We start from the raw sequence: 20,455 nt of genomic DNA, 5'->3' as shown, positions 1-20,455 counted from the left end.
ATAGGCATTCAGGCGTCATGGCTCGCCTGAACAGTCGAATTTGTATCACAATTAATAACATTAATAACTTTTTTCTCGAGAAACTTTTGATAAGACATGTAGAACAAAAGTTGTTCAGTTTCGCAAGCGTTAACTAACGATGTTAAGAAATAGGCCTGCGGGTCTCATGGCTCACCTGAACAATTGGGTTATTGTTGCAATCTATAACATTTTTGTCAAGAAACTTTTAATAAGACATCTAGAACAAAAGTTGTTCAGTTTTGCAAGATCTTTCGAACAACATCATGAAAAACGCAAACGGGCCTCATGGCTCGCCTGCACAGATTGATTAGTGTCACAATTTCTAACCTTTTTCTCGAGAATCTTTTGATTAGACATGTAGAACAAAAGTTGTTCAGTTTTGCAAGATCTTTCAAACGATATCAATAAAAAGGCCCACGGGCCTCATGACTCGCCTTAACAGTATGATAAATGTTGCAATTACTAACTTGTTTCTCATGAAAATATTGGTAGGACGTGTAGAACAAAATTTTTTCAGTTTTGCGAAATATATCTAGAATGATATCAAAAAATAGGCTTCCGGGCGACATGACTCGCCTGATCAGTCGAATTTGTATCGCTGTAAATAACATTATTAACTTTTTTCTTGAAAAAAGGCTGATCCCTTTAATTAGTGGCCGAGAGGGGCAGAAAGTCTTTAATTTATAACACTTAAATGATCAATATTTGTAAAACATTACCGAAGCTAAATTGTACGTCTAGACAATGTATTTGTATCATTATTTATGAACGAAAATCTCAGTCAAATTCTTATCTCATCACATCTAAAATTGGACGGGAAGACCCACTCGTTGCTCGCAACGAGATCGCATCTAGTTATTATGTCTCCGAACACAAAGTGTCGAAGACATATTGTTTTTGCTCCGTTTCTTATTATTCTTATTAAGGTCTTCCGTTTCCAACGGAAGAACTTCTAGTGATTGTACTGTTTATTATTATGTCTCCGAACACAAATTCTCTTAGACATATTGTTTTTGCTCCGTTTCTTATTATTATGTCTCCGAACACAAAGTGTCGCAGACATATTGTTTTTGCTCCGTTTCTTATTATGTGTCCGAACACAAAGTGTCGGAGACATATTGTTTTTGCTCCGTTTCTTATTATTCTTATTATTATGTCTCTGAAAACAAAGTGTCAGAGACACATTGTTTTTGCTCCGTTTCTTATTATTATGTCTCCGAACACAAAGTGTCGGAGACATATTGTTTTTGCTCCGTTTCTTATTATTATGTCTCCGAACACAAAGTGTCGAAGACATATTGTTTATGCTCCGTTTCTTATTATTCTTATTAAGGTCTTCCGTTTCCAACGGAAGAACTTCTAGTGATTGTACTGTTTATTATTATGTCTCCGAACACAAATTCTCGGAGACATATTGTTTTTGCTCCGTTTCTTATTATTATGTCTCCGAACACAAAGTGTCGCAGACATATTGTTTTTGCTCCGTTTCTTATTATGTCTCCGAACACAAAGTGTCGGAGACATATTGTTTTTGCTCCGTTTCTTATTATTCTTATTATCATGTCTCCGAACACAAAGTGTCAGAGACACATTGTTTTTGCTCCGTTTCTTATTATTATGTCTCCGAACACAAAGTGTCGGAGACATATTGTTTTTGCTCCGTTTCTTATTATTATGTCTCCGAACACAAAGTGTCGGAGACATATTGTTTTTGCTCCGTTTCTTATTATTCTTATTATGTCTCCGAACACAAAGTGTCGGAGACATATTGTTTTTGCTCCGTTTCTTATTATTCTTATTATTATGTCTCCGAACAAAAAGTGTCGGAGACATATTGTTTTTGCTCCGTTTCTTATTATTTTTATTATTATTATTATTATTTTATTTTTATTTTTCCTCTTCTTTAGTGAGAAATTTGTCCGCTCGATTTTATCAACATGCTTCGACTGATTCACTTCAAACTTTGTGAGCTAATAGAGGGTCATTAGGAGGGGTGCAATCAACTTTTCAAATTTTCAAAGTGTCGGAGACATATTGTTTTTGCTCCGTTTCTTATTATTATGTCTCCGAACACAAAGTGTCGGAGACATATTGTTTTTGCTCCGTTTCTTATTATGTCTCCGAACACAAAGTGTCGGAGACATTGTTTTTCCTCCGTTTCTTATTATTCTTCTTCTTATTATTATGTCTCCGAACACAAAGTGTCGGAGACATATTGTTTTTGCTCCGTTTCTTATTATTCTTATTAAGGTCTTCCGTCTCCTGCGGAAGACCTTACTATTATTGTTAGCGTTCTTCTTCTTCATTATTATTATTAAGGTCTTCCGTCTCCTGCGGAAGACCTTACTATTATTGTTCGCGTTCTTCTTCTTCATTATTATTAGGGTCTTCCGTCTTCAGCGGAAGACCCTTCTATTATTCTATTGTTGATTTTTAACTTTTCTTATTATTAAGGTCTTCCGTCTCCTGCGGAAGACCTTACTATTATTGTTCGCGTTCTTCTTCTTCATTATTATTATTTTTATTATTATTATTATTATTTTCCTTGGTAGTACACGCGTTTTTCTCAGCCATTTCTCGATCGATTTTTACGAAATTTTCAGGAAAGATGTCTTTTGGTGACGAGACTTTGCTTGCAAAATTTCGTGCTTGACGTCACTTCCGGTCAGGAGTTATCTCTCTTTTAGTGACTTTTTGAAGGGCCTTGTTGTCCACACATCTCCTCCGTTAGTTTTGAAGCTAGAGTCTTGAAATTTCTACACAAGATAGAGTAAACATTTTAGAAGATTTGTGGGGGATTCGATTTTACCGGAGGCGATTTGCCTAAACGCTCGCCTGGACCTGAAAAAATGGATGCCAAAATTTTTCGGCGATTTCGGCCATTTTTGACCTTTGATCTCCAATATCTTTTTTCTTGCAAATATTTTGTTAAGACATGTAGAACAAAAGTTGTGCACATTTACGAGATCTTTTCGAAAATATCAAGATTTAGGGGCTAGCCCCTTAAATTAGGGATCTAGAAGGGCTCAAAGTCTAGATCAAATATCTCAAAAATCGTTAATATTTTGGTATAAGTCAAAGAACAAAAAATGTTCATCTCAACAATCCAAATCTATTCATATAAAAATTTAGGTCATATGTTACGTAATAAGGGATTTTAAGGGCCAAAACCATAAATTTTTTACCCCTTGTATCTCGAAAACGACAAATATTTTGAAAAGCATTATTGAACAAAAGTTGTTCAGAATGATGATCTGAACAATATGCATATTTCGTTTTTACCCTATGTGGCCCCGTTAGGGAGCTACAGTTTGGCCCCTAAAAATTACTTCTAGAAATAACTCGAGAACGGTAAAGAATTTCTAAATACTTTTTGAGCAAAAAATGTTTAAAATGACAAGGCCTTTCTTACGATATCAAGCAAAACGGTCTGGCCCTTTAAATTAGGGGTTCAGAAGGGTCCAAATGTTTTTGAGAATATCTCAGAAACTATTAATATTTTATAATAAGTTGTAGAAGCGGAAATGTTCATCTCAACGAGCTTGATCTTATCAAATCAAAAAGTAGGTCATATGTTACGAAATTTGAGATTTTAAGGGCCAAAATCGTAAATATTTGACGTCTCATATCTTTAAAACGACATATTTTTTGAAAAGCATTATTGAACAAAAGTTGTTCAGAATGATAATCTAAACAATATGTACATTTCGTTTTTTCCCTATGTGGCCCCGTTAGGGAGCTACAGTTTGGCCCCTAAATATTTCTTGTAGAGATAACTCGAGAACGGTAAAGAATTTCTAAATACTTGTTGAGCAAAAAATGTTTAAAATGACAAGGCCTTTCTTACGATATCAAGCAAAACGGGCTGGCCCTTTAAATTAGGGGTTCAGAAGGGTCCAAATGTTTTTGAGAATATCTCAGAAACTATTAATATTTTATAATAAGTTGTAGAAGCGGAAATGTTCATCTCAACGAGCTTGATATTATCAAATCAAAAAGTAAGTCATATGTTACGTAATTAGAGATTTTAAGGGCCAAAATCGTAAATATTTGACGCCTCATATCTTTAAAACGACATATTTTTTGAAAAGCATTATTGAACAAAAGTTGTTCAATGTGTCATAACCTATCGATCAATATCAAAAAATGGGTCTGTGGGCCTCATGGCTCGCCTGTAGAGTCGATTTTTGTCGATATCAGTCGATTTCCAAAACTTGTAACTGGTAAATATTTTGTAAGGACATATTGAACAAAAGTTGTTCAGTTTATCGAGATCTATCGATTGATATCAAGAAATAGGCCTATGGTCCTAATGGCTCGCCTGTAGAGTCGATTTTTTGTCGATATCGGTCGATCTCAATAACTTTTTACAGGTAAATATTTTGTAAAGACATATAGAACTAAAGTTGTTGAGTCTATAGAGGGCTAACAAATGACATCAAGAAATAGGCCCGCGGGCCTTATGGCTCGCCTGGAGAGTCGAATTTCAAACGAATTTCACCGCAACTTTGCTTCAGAAGCTTATGATATGAAAAATTGATTATATCTAAAGTGTCTTAAAGTCGGAAACTAAATTGGGACTCATTTGTCTTCTCTTTTTCTTTTTTTTTTTAACTCCGAGTGCATCAACAAATCGGACGGAAGACCTACTCGTTGCTCGCAACGAGATCGTGTCTAGTTATTATTATTATTCTTTTTTTTTCTCCTTACCGATTTTTGTGCAGAATATTTCTCGGAGATGGCTGGATCGATTTGCTTCAAATTTTCAGGATTGATGCGTTGCCATTTGAAGTTTGTACCGCCGTTTCAATTTTTGAAAAATCACTTTCGGTTGGAAGTTATCCCCCTTTTATCGATTTTCAGATGACCATTTTGTCCAGACAAAAACTCGAAAACGGTAAAAGCTAGAGTGCTGAAATTTTCAGTGATGTTAGACGACATGTTGTAGTTGTGCACCTGGGTTTTCAAAATTTCCGGAAGTGCCTAGTATGGAAGCTCGGTATGGGTCGAAAATGGAGTTTAAAAAAGTGTCCAATTTTTTTCCACGTTTTAAATCAGAACTTTTTACTCGTAACTATTTTGTTTAGATATATATAACAAAAGTTGTACAGTTTATTGAGATCTTTCGTGTCATATCAAGAAATAGGCCCATGGGCCTCATGGCTCGCCTGAACCATTGAATTTCTGTTACAATGATTAACTTTTTTCTCACGAAACTTTTGGTAAGACATGTAGAATAAAAGTTGTTCCGTTTTGCAAGATCTATTTCATGATATCTTAAAAAAGGTTCCCGGGCGTCATGGCTCGCCTGAACAGTCGAATTTGTATCGCAATTAATAACATTGATAACTTTTTTCTCGAGAAACTTTTGATAAGACATGTAGAACAAAAGTTGTTCAGTTTCGCAAGCGTAAACTAACGATGTTAAGAAATAGGCCTGCGGGTCTCATCGCTCACCTGAACAGTTGGGTTATTGTTGCAATCTATAACATTTTTGTCAAGAAACTTTTAATAAGACATCTAGAACAAAAGTTGTTCAGTTTTGCAAGATCTTTCGAACAACATCATGAAAAAGGCTAACGGGCCTCATGGCTCGCCTGAACAGATTGATCAGTGTCACAATTACTAACTTTTTTCTCGAGAATCTTTTGATAAGACATGTAGAACAAATGTTGTTCAGTTTCGCAAGCGTTAACTAACGATGTTCAGAAATAGGCCTGCGGGTCTCATGGCTCACCTGAACAGTTGGGTTATTGTTCCAATCTATAACATTTTCGTCAAGAAACTTTTAATGAGACATCTAGAGCAAAAGTTGTTCAGTTTTGCAAGATCTTTCGAACAACATCATGAAAAAGGCCAACGGGCCTCATGGCTCGCCTGAACAGTTTGATTAGTGTCACAATTAATAACTTTTTTCTGGAGAAACTTTTGATAAGACATGTAGAACAAATGTTGTTCAGTTTCGCAAGCGTTAACTAACGATGTTAAGAAATAGGCCTGCGGGTCTCATGGCTCACCTGAACAGTTGGGTTATTGTTGCAAGCTATAACATTTTTGTCAATAAACTTTTAATAAGACATCTAGAACAAAAATTCTTCAGTTTTGAAAGATCTTTCGAACAACATCATGAAAAAGGCGAACGGGCCTCATGGTTCGCTTGAACAGTTTGATTTGTGTCACAATCAATAACTTTTTTCTGGAGAAACTTTTGATAAGACATGTAGAACAAAAGTTGTTCAGTTTTGCAAGATCTTTCAAATGATTTCAAGAAAAAGGCCCACGGGCCTTATGACTCGCCTTAACAATCTGATAAATGTTGCAATCAATAACTTTTTTCTCAAGAAAATTTTGATAGGACATGTAGAACAAAATTAGTTCAGTTTTACGAGATATATCTAGAATGATATTAAAAAAAAATAGGCCTCCGGGCGACATGACTCGCCTGATCAGTCGAATTTGTATCGCAGTATATATAACATTATTAACTTGTTTGTCGAAGAAAAGTCTGACCCCTTCAATTAGTGGCCGAGAGCGACAGAGAGTCTTTAATTCATAGCACTTAAATGATCAATATTTGTAAAACATTACCGAAGCTAAATTGTACGTCTAGACAATATATTTGTATCATTATTCATGAACGAAAATCTCATTCGAATTCTTATCTCATCACATCTAAAATTGGACGGAAGACCCACTCGTTGCTCGCAACGAGATCGCATCTAGTTATTATTATTATTATTATTATTTTCCTTGGTAGTACACGCGTTTTTCTCAGCCATTTCTCGATCGATTTTCACGAAATTTTCAGGAAAGATGTCTTTAGGTGACGTGACTTTGCTTGCAAAATTTCGTGCTTGACGTCACTTCCGGTCAGGAGTTATCTCTCTTTTAGTGACTTTTTGAAGGGTCTTGTTGTCCACACATCTCCTCCGTTAGTTTTGAAGCTAGAGTCTTGAAATTTCTACACAAGATAGAGTAAACATTTTAGAAGATTTGTGGGGGATTCGATTTTACCGGAGGCGATTTGCCTAAACGCTCGCCTGGACCTGAAAAAATGGATGCCAAAATTTTTCGGCGATTTCGGCCATTTTTGACCTTTGATCTCCAATATCTTTTTTCTTGCAAATATTTTGTTAAGACATGTAGAACAAAAGTTGTGCACATTTACGAGATCTTTTCAAAAATATCAAGATTAAGGGGCTAGCCCCTTAAATTAGGGATCTAGAAGGGCTCAAAGTCTAGATCAAATATCTCAAAAATCGTTAATATTTTGGTATAAGTCAAAGAACAAAAAATGTTCATCTCAACAATCCAAATCTATTCATATAAAAATTTAGGTCATATGTTACGTAATAAGGGATTTTAAGGGCCAAAACCATAAATTTTTTACCCCTTGTATCTCGAAAACGACAAATATTTTGAAAAGCAATAAAGAACAAAAGTTGTTCAGAATGATGATCTGAACAATATGCATATTTCGTTTTTACCCTATGTGGCCCCGTTAGGGAGTTACAGTTTGGCCCCTAAAAATTACTTCTAGAAATAACTCGAGAACGGTAAAGAATTTCTAAATACTTGTTGAACAAAAAATGTTTGAAATGTCATGACCTTTCTTACGATATCAAGCAAAAGGGGCTGACCCTTTAAATTAGGGGCCCAGAAGGGTCCAAAGGTTTATGAGAATATCTCAGAAACTATTAATATTTTGTAATAAGTCATTGAAGTGGAAATGTTCATCTAAACGAGCTTGTTCTTATCAAATCAAAAAGTAGGTCATATGTTACGTAATAAGGGATTTTAAGGGCCAAAATCATAAATAATTGACGCCTCATATCTTGAAAACGACAAATATTTTGAAAAGCATTATTGAACAAAAGTTGTTCAGAATGATAATCTAAACAATATGTACATTTCGTTTTTTCCCTATGTGGCCCCGTTAGGGAGCTACAGTTTGGCCCCTAAATATTTCTTGTAGAGATAACTCGAGAACGGTAAAGAATTTCTAAATACTTGTTGAGCAAAAAATGTTTAAAATGACAAGGCCTTTCTTACGATATCAAGCAAAACGGGCTGGTCCTTTAAATTAGGGGTTCAGAAGGGTCCAAATGTTTTTGAGAATATCTCAGAAACTATTAATATTTTATAATAAGTTGTAGAAGCGGAAATGTTCATCTCAACGAGCTTGATCTTATCAAATCAAAAAGTAGGTCATATGTTACGTAATTAGAGATTTTAAGGGCCCAAAATCGTAAATATTTCACGCCTCATATGTTTAAAACGACATATTTTTTGAAAAGCATTATTGAACAAAAGTTGTTCAATGTGTCAAAACCTATCGATCAATATCAAAAAATGGGTCTTTGGGCCTCATGGCTCGCCTGTAGAGTCGAATTTTGTCGATATCAGTCGATTTCAAAAACTTGTAACTGGTAAATATTTTGTAAGGACATATTGAACAAAAGTTGTTCAGTTTATCGAGATCTATCGATTGATATCAAGAAATAGGCCTATGGTCCTAATGGCTCGCCTGTAGAGTCGATTTTTTGTCGATATCGGTCGATCTCAATAACTTTTTACAGGTAAATATTTTGTAAAGACATATAGAACTAAAGTTGTTGAGTCTATAGAGGGCTAACAAATGACATCAAGAAATAGGCCCGCGGGCCTTATGGCTCGCCTGGAGAGTCGAATTTCAAACGAATTTCACCGCAACTTTGCTTCAGAAGCTTATGATATGAAAAATTGATTATATCTAAAGTGTCTTAAAGTCGGAAACTAAGTTGGGACTCATTTGTCTTTTTTTTTTTTTTAACTCCGAGTGCATCAACAAATCGGACGGAAGACCTACTCGTTGCTCGCAACGAGATCGTGTCTAGTTATTCTTATTATTCTTATTCTTTTCTTCTTATTTTTCCTCTTCTTTAGTGAGAAATTTGTCCGACCGATTTTGTGAAAGTGCTTCGACAGATCCACTTCAAACTTTGTGAGCTGATAGGGGGTCACTAGGAGGGGTGCATTCTACTTTTCAAATTTTCAAAATGGCCGCCGTTTCAAGATGGCGGCCAAAAAACGTCAAAAACTCAAGGTTGTCAGATTTCAACCAAATTCGATTTCTAGGGTAATATGGTCACCCCGAGTCAATTTCCACCATCAACATTTTTTTTTGAGCCGCCATTTTCAAAATGGCCGCCATATACCGAAATATTTCAAAGTGTTAAAATCTCTAAAATATTTGGGTTCTGGGGTAAATGGAGGGTCCATAATTCATTTCTAGCATCAGTATTTCCTTCCAATCAATTTTCAAATGTTTCAAAATGGCCGCCATTGAAGAAAATGGCGGCCAAAAATCAAGTCCGTCGGATTTCAACCAAATTCAGTTTTTAGGGTTTTTTGAGAATCCTGAGTGCATATCTGACATCAAAAAGCATTTCTGACATGGGGAGGTGTTCGGAGACATTTGTGTTGGCATCCCAACACAGTGATAGCTCGTTCTTAATAGTATGTCTCCGAACACAAAGTGTCGGAGACATATTGTTTTTCTCCGTTTCTTATTATGTCTCCGAACACAAAGTGTCGGAGACATATTGTTTTTGCTCCGTTTCTTATTATTATGTCTCCGAACACAAAGTGTCGGAGACATATTGTTTTTGCTCCGTTTCTTATTATTATTATTTTCTTCTTCTTATTCTTATTATTCCTCTTCTTTAGTGAGAAATTTGTCCGACCGATTTTGTGAAAGTGCTTCGACAAATCCACTTCAAACTTTGTGAGCTGATAGGGGGTCACTAGGAAGGGTGCATTCAACTTTTCAAATTTTCAAAATGGCCGCCGTTTCAAGATGGCGGCCAAAAAACGTCAAAAACTCAAGGTTGTCGGATTTCAACCAAATTCAATTTCTAGGGTACTTTAGTGACCCCGAGTCCATTTCCACCATCAAAAATTTTTTTTGAGCCGCTATTTTCAAAATGGCCGCCATATACCGAAATGTTTCAAAAAGTTGAAATCTTTACAACATTTGGGTTCTGGGCTAAATGGAGGGTCCACAATTCATTTCTAGCATCAGTATTTCCTTCCAATCAATTTTCAGATGTTTCAAAATGGCCGCCATTGAAGAAAATGACGGCCAAAAATCAAGTCCGTCGGATTTCAACCAAATTCAGTTTTTAGGGTTTTTTGAGAATCCTGAGTGCATATCTGACATCAAAAAGCATTTCTGACATGGGGAGGTGTTCGGAGACATTTGTGTTGGCATCCCAACACAGTTATACCTCGTTATTATTATTATTTTCTTCTTATTATTCTTATTATTCCTCTTCTTTAGTGAGAAATTTGTCCGAACGATTTTGTGAAAGTGCTTCGACAGATCCACTTCAAACTTTGTGAGCTGATAGGGGGTCACTAGGAGGGGTGCATTCAACTTTTCAAATTTTCAAAATGGCCGCCGTTTCAAGATGGCGGCCAAAAAACGTCAAAAACTCAAGGTTGTCGGATTTCAACCAAATTCGATTTCTAGGGTAATGTGGTCACCCCGAGTCCATTTCCACCATCAAAAAAATTTTTTTTTGAGCCGCCATTTTCAAAATGGCCGTCATATACTGAAATATTTCAAACTGTTAGAATATCTACAAACTTTCCAGGATGATAGTATAGCGTTTGTAGATGTGCATAGTGATAGTCATTTTGTCTGCACGTGCTGGCACGCGTGCGTACGTGCACTGCCATTTTGGTACAAAAAATGGAAAATCAGATTATAAAAGGGATCGATATCAAACCTAAATAGGATGGTAGTATATCATTTGTAGATATGAAAAATAATAGTTATTTTGTCTTTACGCGCACGCATGCGAGTGCACGTGCATCACAAAATTTGTACACTAACTTTGGAATCAGTCTAACTTTTTTGTTGTTCGTTGAAATGGCTTCATATTAATATCATAGGTAGATATTGAGACTCTTAACTGATTTGCATGGTCAAAATTACCAATTTGCACGCGCATGCACGTGCGATTCATTTTGATTGGATAATACTAAAACATTGGTAACTATTTTATTTATGAAGCGAATGAGTTGATATTCACAGTATATGTAGCCAATATATGTATCTATATATTGGTGTAAAAAAAAATGCCAACGCACATGCGCATGCGCGTGCATCGCTTTTGCAAATGTTTAATTTTTAAAGGACGATAACGTTTTTGTTTTTTATCAAATTCTATTGATATTAGGGGTTTAGATGAGTCTTGGTACTCCTTACAATTTGCTGTGGTTAGAATTACTGCTCAGCACGTGCATGCACATGTGCTGAATTCTGATTGGACGATTTTAAAATCGCTATAACGTCCTTATATTTGGTGGAAACGTTATGAAATTCATACTGTGGGTATATGATACAAACGCCTGTTTAACGACATCAACAAAAATTCGGAATCATACACGCCTGCGCGTGTATGCACGTGCAACGCTTTTTTCATTTTTTGGTACTGAAATGACCATATTGAACGTACTACATGTAATTAAAGGCTAAAATAAAATGATTTTTGCTATAGATTCGCAAGGACATTACTTTTTAATTGGGTTTGGGGAACATATGTAATGGTCCCCGTTACAATTAGAACTAGTTGAAGGTGTTTTTCATTAAACATCATGTGCAGCATGCAAAATTCTTCGTCTGCTCCGCCATGCTTGTTATTGCGAGATCTCGTAGGTGGATCAACATTGACATTCTGCGCAAAAATGTAGTTACTCGAGCCACTCCGACAAAGAAAGGAAATCATATGATTGCAGAAAGAATTTACACTCTGTTGTTCGTTTTTTAAATTGATATTAAATCTAAACCTTTTTAATACCGACAAAATAGCTTTCTCCTCCGTACTTTGTCCATTGATGTAAATACTACCTTATATGGCATATGTAAATAACTTGACAATCGGAAGTTGAAACCTCAGTACATCAAACATGGCGCACAAATATGAATCGAGAAAATGGAATATATCAAAATAGTTGAAAATGGTAGAATAGAGCCTCACAAATCGTAAGTTGCAGGTTGTAAATTTATATATCGACTAAGAAACATAGAATTTCATTTTATTTACGTAAAGAAAGTCAGCAAATGTTTAGAATAATCGAAAATGTTACGGGAGTGAAACACTCCCGCATTTGCACCGTTACGAAGAACATAAGGAGTTGTAGCCCTCTTCAAAAAAAATCGGAAAGGGCTACATTATTGCAGGTACGGAAATATGTACTTACCGAAAGTGTTAAAATTCTCTTTATTCTGATTAATCCACGAAACAAAATGATATACTCCATTTGAATCTCGATAGAACTTAACAACACATTATACAGACTGCGACACATTTCTCCCGTGGCAATGAAGATGTCTTCAATCAGGGGAGATATCAAAGTCGAATATTTTTCCTGTATTGTATGCTTGACTCATGGCCAGGGGTTTTTGCAGTTTAAAGAAATCAGGAACCCGATCATACACGCACATATACACTAAGTATCTGGTTGGATACATTGAGTACATAATTCAAAATGATCACATACAAACGTACATATGTAGGTATATGAAGATAGGATTTATGATCGGAAATATACATCTGGATGAAAATACGGCTATTACATTAGCAATCCAAAATAAACAGTTGATTACACAAATATATGTATAAGGGAATATACCAGGAGTATAAAAGAATATATAGTACAATCGCAGAAGTATTTACGGTCACTTTCCATGTACATAGTCATTGATTGAACAGATGAGAGAGAGAGAGAGAGAGAGAGAGAGAGAGAGAGAGAGAGAGAGAGAGAGAGTGTGTGTGTGTGTGTGTGTGTGTGTGTGTGTGTGTGTGTGTGTGTGTGTGTGTGTGTGTGTGTGTGTGTGTGTCCTATGTACAATATCATTCCACAAAAGGAAAGGAAATGTACCACTGATACAAGTGTAAGCTTACAAGCATTAAACTATTCAAGATATTTTAAAAGTGATTGACAAATAAATTTTATACTTTTGCCCTTTGCCACTTATGCATAATAGTATACTGACACTGTATCATATCAAATAAAACCTCAACACGAATTTCACTGATTTATAAATACATGTACTTATACTGGTATCTTATCGAATACTTTGAATTTGAAATTTTGATGTACAGTGGTACATGTATGCCTATTTTCTGTATATATCCATTGAGCCAGATCTACGAAAATATGTATGCATAAATTACGCTCAAGACTGGAAAGTAATCGTTATGGCATGTTACAGAAACATTAAAACACATCAATGCATGCATGTGATTTTTCTGAATATATGCTTTTATATATGTATTATATTCGTGAATGAAGTTCCTACCTTTAAGAATAACCATTCCTTACACTGTGTAAATGAAGCAAAACTTGGTAAGGGGTGCAATTTTACACCATGCAATTAATATACATGTGTAGCAACGCAAAATGTAATCTGGATGTATCGTCATTTTTAAAAGGGGGGGGGGGGCAACCGGAGGAAAAAATGAAAAAACTATTAAATCAGAAATTTCAAGCTGGAATCAAGTGGGGGTCACCCAATATATCTTTTATTTGCATTACAAAATAGCAAATAAAAAATTATTAATAAAGGTGGGGAACAGGCCCCCTGTCCCTCTCCCCTTGATTCTATGTGCCTGTTAACGATGCAGAATATGATAAACTCAATTTAGTACAATTTGCGTCGAGTTCAACGCAGAATGTTATAACTGAAATCATTATAGATATACAATATCTATTGAGCACCAGATTAGCATAAACTGAAGTAATTGAAGATAATAATAGTTTATTACATTTTGCGGCCTTATTACATTTTGTGTTGTTATATGCCCTTCTTTTGAAATGACATAACGATCGTGGATTTTATATCTATTTTCACTAAGAAATATTTTCGTTTCATATAAAGTGGTAGAATACAGTGCAAGAAATTCACAAACATTGAATATGAAAATTTCATCAATTACATATTTCTAATCGCAATGGCAACTTGTAGCCAAGCAATGATGTATTTCTGGATAGAGAGTTTCAATTATGATAAGATGGACTAGTTTATTCATGCTGGGAGACCATTATTTTGAATTCTATTCCATATTCTGCGTATACATCGCAGTAGTTATGTACATCCCTAAATAAAAGACAAAAAAAAATAATTGAAAAGTAAGTGAGAATTAAATAACATATCAGCCAACAAGATCATGGTTTGAAAAGCTCTCTCTCTCTCTCTCTCTCTCTCTCTCTCTCGTCAGATAATACCGGTATATGAAATATTTCTTTCCGTTTTTGTATAATTTTGACATGTTTACTGCAACTGTACGTACATTCGTGTAAAGAAAAGCCATTCTAAATTTATTCATCCCAAACTTTTAGAATGATTTACTACTGTACGATATTTTTATTGTAAGTTTGAGCACTGCATGGTGTTCTAAAACATGATTTCATTTCTTTGTGATGCCCTATACCTTAGTATTGGAGATGTACGTGTTACCTGTCGTAGCTACCCGCACAGGTAAATCAGAAACACTGATGTGGTATCTCGTCCCCCTATATACCATGCAAACCCTGATACATATAACAATAGAATATTCATCTACTATGGCGGATAAGCAGAGCAATATGGCGGACATAGAGAATTCTACCATAATAATGCTAAATGTATTTTGTATCACGGAGGCAGTTTTTCTTAAATTCGGGGATATTCCTCCATTTTTTATGAGCCATTCTCTGTAACCACTTAAAAAAATTCGGCACGCATAGTCACCGATTTTCACGAAACTCACCTGAATGAAACATCTATATAACATATTCAAGAAAATATATTTAAAAATTAGATAGTGATCATGGTTGCTATGGAAACAGGTACAATTTTATCAAGTTTGGCCATTTTCTAGAATTTGGTAGTTTTGGCACAAAAGTTGAATATAAAAGATTATGAATAGTCTTAAAATTCTAATTTTCAAATTAAACTATAAAACAGATCCCATATTTGTCATTTAAGAAAAAAAATGAATAATGGACAATCCTAAGTGATTTTTATAATTGAACAAGTCTGTAAAATTGTGTTTAAATTCAATGGTTTTTATGTCTTAATAAGTTTTATTCGCATCCACCTCAAATAAAGTAACACAAGTTTTTAAAACAACTAATCTATGTTCTTCATAAATCTAAACTAAAACTTTTGGGAATCTGCCTATTTCATACAATTTGAAGTGAATGATTTATGGGGGGAAATGCATTCTGTAACCAAGAGTTATTCCCCTTTGAAACTCTTCATCGTGATAAGGCAGTAAAATTACATAGAAACACATATGATATGGCGGGATAATGTCTTACTGAATGCTGACAGAAGTTTAGACGAAGACATGTGGCATTCAAAATATTCTCTCCACTCACCCACACGAAAGAAGAAGGTGTGAGAGACATATCTCCGAGTACCAGCGTTCTAGTAATACAGGTAATTATTCTATATACTTTGAAATCCATTCACAAGCCTAGAATTAATCAACTTGATCACAATCATTTGATGTCAAATGTTTTCATAGACATTGTGTACAATTATGGATTTCTCTAGATCTGCCAATAGCATGGCACATATGATGTGCGTGCGTGCTAAATATTCACCCTTCAACTCGCCACTGCTTCAGTTGTATTGATATGACGTCAAAATGTAGACTGTGGTGTCACACATTACAGTACCTAGATCTACTTAGGCCTAATGCAGCACACTTTATTCTGTAGGGGATCGTATGACTAGGATGAAATTGAGATAATAAATGCAAAATCGTTATCATTATTTGTTTTATAATAGAATGAAATAATAGAATAAAAAAAAAATCATAGATATTTATTCATTTGAAAAATGCATGACCTTTTGTTATTATACATACATAAAAGAAAAGAGACGCCCTGTTGTGATTAAGCCATTGCATACCCCCCCCCCCCCCCCCCCCCCCCCCCCCCCCCCCCCCCCCCCCCCCCCCATTGATACATGCCAAAACATTGAATAAGCTCTCCTTCGTGAAATAAAGTAATGGGTCATAACATTGAATTTTATCTCTAATCTGTTCTACTTGTATTAGTTCGGGGGGGGGGGGGGGGGAATACATGTACAGATACTCAACTGAGAAGTGAATTCTAATAATACTATTCAGTATTATTAGACATCCACATGTTTTAAATTATTCTTTACTTTTGATGATACTTTAAAACAATTATCAATTCTATGAATAAATTCAATTAATTAAACAGAATTGAAATATTGTAGAAATACCAATACTGATACACCTTAGACTATACATGTTATGCATGGGAATTTACTCTATTTTTTTTTTCTTTTTTGTTCAGCTTTATTTTGTTTTCATTTTACACATGCCACTAACAAAACAAAAGTATTTATTAAGGACATACAAGCAATATTATTTTCCCTATCTTCTTGATATAAAAAGCTATCGTATGATTTCGGAAATAAATTCAAATTTTACCGGCCTGGGTAGCTTAGCGATTAGATAACCTATCTTGTAATGCAGGGGTCCTGGATTTGATCCATTCTTTGCTAAAATATATTTGTACTGTCCTTATATATACAACCTGATGTAATACATAACTTTTGATTGCAACAATATTAGAAACTATCAAAATACTGAGTACCAGAATGCTATCTCTAAAACAGACATGGTAATAAGACGTATCCCAAGATTTTTTTTTTTTTTTTTTTGTAGAAACGAGACAGAGTGCACATTCATGAAAATTGATATATATTATTGAGAAACGTCGCATAAGTCCTCAAGTGATAAAATACCACAAAACAATTCTCACTGTTTTGAATATTATAATTAACCCATGTGTTGATTAATTGAGGTCATATAATCACCTTAGAGTTTAGATGAAACTAAATCTAGATAAGAATACATGTATTTAAGTAAGTTATAACCTACCTTAAGAAAAGGGTTTGAATAAGATTTCATTCAAACATATAATTTAAGGAATACATATTACAACTACATGTAGTAGTAGATGTAGATGACATGGGGAGAACAAGTAATACATTTTAGATGGGACAGAAGATTTTGATATGCTTGCATATATTCATCTTGGTATTTCTCTTAAAATTAATATTATTTATTGATTTTGTAGGAAGTGTCATATTGTCATTTTGGTGGGGGCCAAGTCAGAAGCATCAGTGTATGTTCGATGCTTATGTTGCCTCAAAGGATATGATGGGGTGTGGTTCATTTAACCGGAAAGAATTTCTATCAGGACAGCAGATCACATTATATTTTAGTTGCCTCTATGCCATTGAGAAGACGATTAGCCATGATGACTATATATGCGCAAAATTAGAAAATAAAAAAAGATTGTGTGTGCTTATCTTGTCTATTTTGTAATATATGATTCTAAAATAAAGGTATACCATTTATAATAGGATACGATTATGAAATATTCATCATCGGAACCCACTGCTCAAAGGCCGTAATTAAGCGCCGAGCATAGGCCTAAATTTTGCAACCCTCACTGACAATGGTGACGTCTCCATATGAGTGAAAAATTCTTCGGCGGTACGTCAAATGATAATAAATGAATCAACCCGTGGGTTCCAACGATGTCAGATATTAAAGATATTGACTTTCCCAGCATACTAAATGACTTCAATATGAACATCATTTGTATGTTACAGTTACAAGCAAGGTCTTCTTATGATGTTGAAATATAATTCACATACCTATGTTTAAAAAGATACGTTAAACGAGTGACCATGATGAACGTCCAGACTCTAGAAAACAGAGGCCCTCAATTGTTTTTAATCAAATGCCAAGGTCACGATATGCATTTTCTAGATATGGTAGTTATTTTGATGAATTCTTAAGATATACATTTGCAATTTGTGATATATGTACAATACACAAATAGAAATCATGCACATTTGAAGAAAAAAGAAAGAAAAAAAAAAACAAAACTATGCATTGATTTAATTATCTGTTACAAATTAAGAGTGTTTATGATTGAAGAACATGCATGATGTATAACAAAATGAGATTTACTTGAAAAGAATGTGAACATCAAGTTTCCTGTTTTATGATATTTTGTTACCATAGCAACAATGTAATATGAATTATCTATCAGTATTAATATTTTATCAACTATAACATTGACTTCAGTTGAATCTGTCTATAAAAGCATTTTTTTTTTGGTCTAAAAAATTATTTAGCATGGATTTCGAATTTGAAAAGAAATAGCAATTTTCGTTTCCATGGCAACCAAATTGAATTCTTATATTACACTTGTTAAAATTTAAAATCTAACATCAGTAGCAATCGGTTATTAAGATTATATACTTTGAATACATAGAAAATTGTATTTTGAATTACTTTGAAAAATGCATCTCTACTGTCATATCATGACGAAATGCATGATTTTGTTTCCGTGGAAACACAGCTTAGATGGTAGATTCCCAAACATGTCTCATTGTTATATGATAGTACTATATCTAATGTATGCTGTACAAGCATTTATAGATTTCAAGCTGAATGCGGGAATTTTTATTCATCATTCAAATTTTCCTCTAAATTAGCTTTTTCAGAATGTATCAAACAACTCTCTTTTCCAGACAGAATGAAAATATAACAGAATTATTCAAACCTTTAACTAAATATCAAACTAAATAATAAAAATGCTATATAGTATCATTTGATAATGATTAAATAAGAACTCAAACAGGTTAATCCAGTATAGTTGAATGAAAAATGTCATTTTTAATACTGGTTAATCCAGTATAGTTGAATGAAAAATGTCATTTTTCATGCGAAAATTGACTCTTTTGTGACCTGAATGGCATGCACGTGTTACCATGGCAACAGAGTTGCATAGCAACCAAATTATGATGGTTTTACATTACTTATGCCAGATGAAGTCGATGTGCCAAATTTGAAAAAAATCGGTGACAGTGCGTGCCGGACCCCTTATATAAATGTTTAAGTGGTTACAGAGAATGGCTCTTAACGCTAAAAATCATACAAATGGCTTATTGCTTGATTTAAACTCGAATTATTTTGGCTAATTTTTGTCAATACACGTCTTTTAAACTTATTTTCAAAAATGTTTGAATCAACAAATAAGCTCCATTTTTTTTATTATACATTTGAATATCTTAATTTTATCGATCTTTCATTAATACTTTAGGGAAATTAACATGAGATGTGCAACACGTTCTTTCTATTTTTGAAAAATAGAATTTTTCAAAGACGATTGAGGCTTGCATGGATGCTTCTTCTTCCTATTAGTGAAGGGTCGCTCAGACAGCATCTTCACACTTTGTTTAAAATGTCCCCCTTCAGTTAAAAATGATAAAAAGAGACAATAATGTCTATGGTTGCTTGGGGTAGATGGCCTGGGTCCTCTCCTTGAAGATCTTCATCTTCAGGGAGCCTGTCTCCTTATTGTCTGGAAGGGGGTTCCACATCCGAAAGGTGGGTGGGAAAAAAGATTCCTTGTATGCGGATGTTATGCAATAAGTAACCCTGAACCATTGTTGGTGTCCTCTGGTAGCGGGCCCAGAGATGCTGGAGATGGGGTGACTAGTCAATGACTATCAGATACAATGCAGCATGGTGAATTTGGCACGTTGTCTACGAATCTGCAAGCTCTCCCATCCAAGCTTGTCAAGCAGAGAAGCCACGCTGTCTTTGGAGTTGTCAAGCATAGAAATCACGTTGTCGGTAGTAGTAGTTGCCGGTGACAAACATGCTGCTTTACGTTGGACACTATCCACTTTTTGTGTATGTATGTTGGCCAGGGTATGGGGGTCCCACACAATTGACGAGTGCTCTAGCTTTGGTCGCACGGAGGTGTTGTGACTAGTGGTCTTGAGGTTCCTAGGGCAAGATGACAAGTTGTGCATAAGGAATGCCGTGGTGTTACTGGCCTTTCTGCAAATGGTGTTGATGTGCTGGTTCGAGGAGAAGTAGCCATGCTGCACTAAACGGGTTTCACAACAGGTGTAGTCTGTTGATTTTACATGACAGGGACAAGTGCTTAAACAAAAACACTATAGTGATTTTTCCCACGTGTAAGCTGCTTACGTTTTGGAGTTCGTGTATCTCTCGTTGTCGATGTACTAATGCTATTTAATTATCTCTGTCAAAGTCTATGTAAATCTTATTTTAAATGTAGAAGTGGATGCACTTAAAAAGAATTGCGAATTTCTTTCATTAGTACTTAATTGTTCACCAAGATACAAAATCACTATACACAATTGTGTTTCCGTTGGTTATCTTCCTTGTGTAAATCGTACATAAAATCTGATAAAAGCTGCAGATGCATTGCAAAGCAAATTCTAAAGATAGACAAAGGACAAGTTACCAATGCATAAGTATCAGAAATTCAAACTAGCTTTGAAAAAAAGATGTAAAACTATAAA

At 34.8% G+C, this 20,455-nt stretch overlaps 1 protein-coding gene and 1 long non-coding RNA gene across 2 annotated transcripts in view; one reads left to right on the top strand and one right to left on the bottom strand.

The window, feature by feature from the left end:
• LOC125646538 (fibril-forming collagen alpha chain-like) overlaps nucleotides 1-20,455 on the bottom strand; it is a 283,991-nt gene that overhangs the window by 250,248 nt on the left and 13,288 nt on the right. The gene's annotated exons all lie outside the window — the stretch shown is intronic.
• Nucleotides 15,325-19,786, top strand: LOC125646557 (uncharacterized). Its single transcript, XR_007359751.2, has 2 exons — nucleotides 15,325-15,496; nucleotides 17,176-19,786. It is a non-coding gene; the product is annotated as an uncharacterized LOC125646557 (long non-coding RNA).

The sequence above is a fragment of the Ostrea edulis genome, chromosome 6 (genome assembly GCF_947568905.1).
Source record: "Ostrea edulis chromosome 6, xbOstEdul1.1, whole genome shotgun sequence".
NCBI lineage: Eukaryota > Metazoa > Mollusca > Bivalvia > Ostreida > Ostreidae > Ostrea > Ostrea edulis.
The sequence above is the reverse complement of the archived record's forward strand: the minus strand, read 5'-3'. Positions and strand labels throughout refer to the sequence as shown.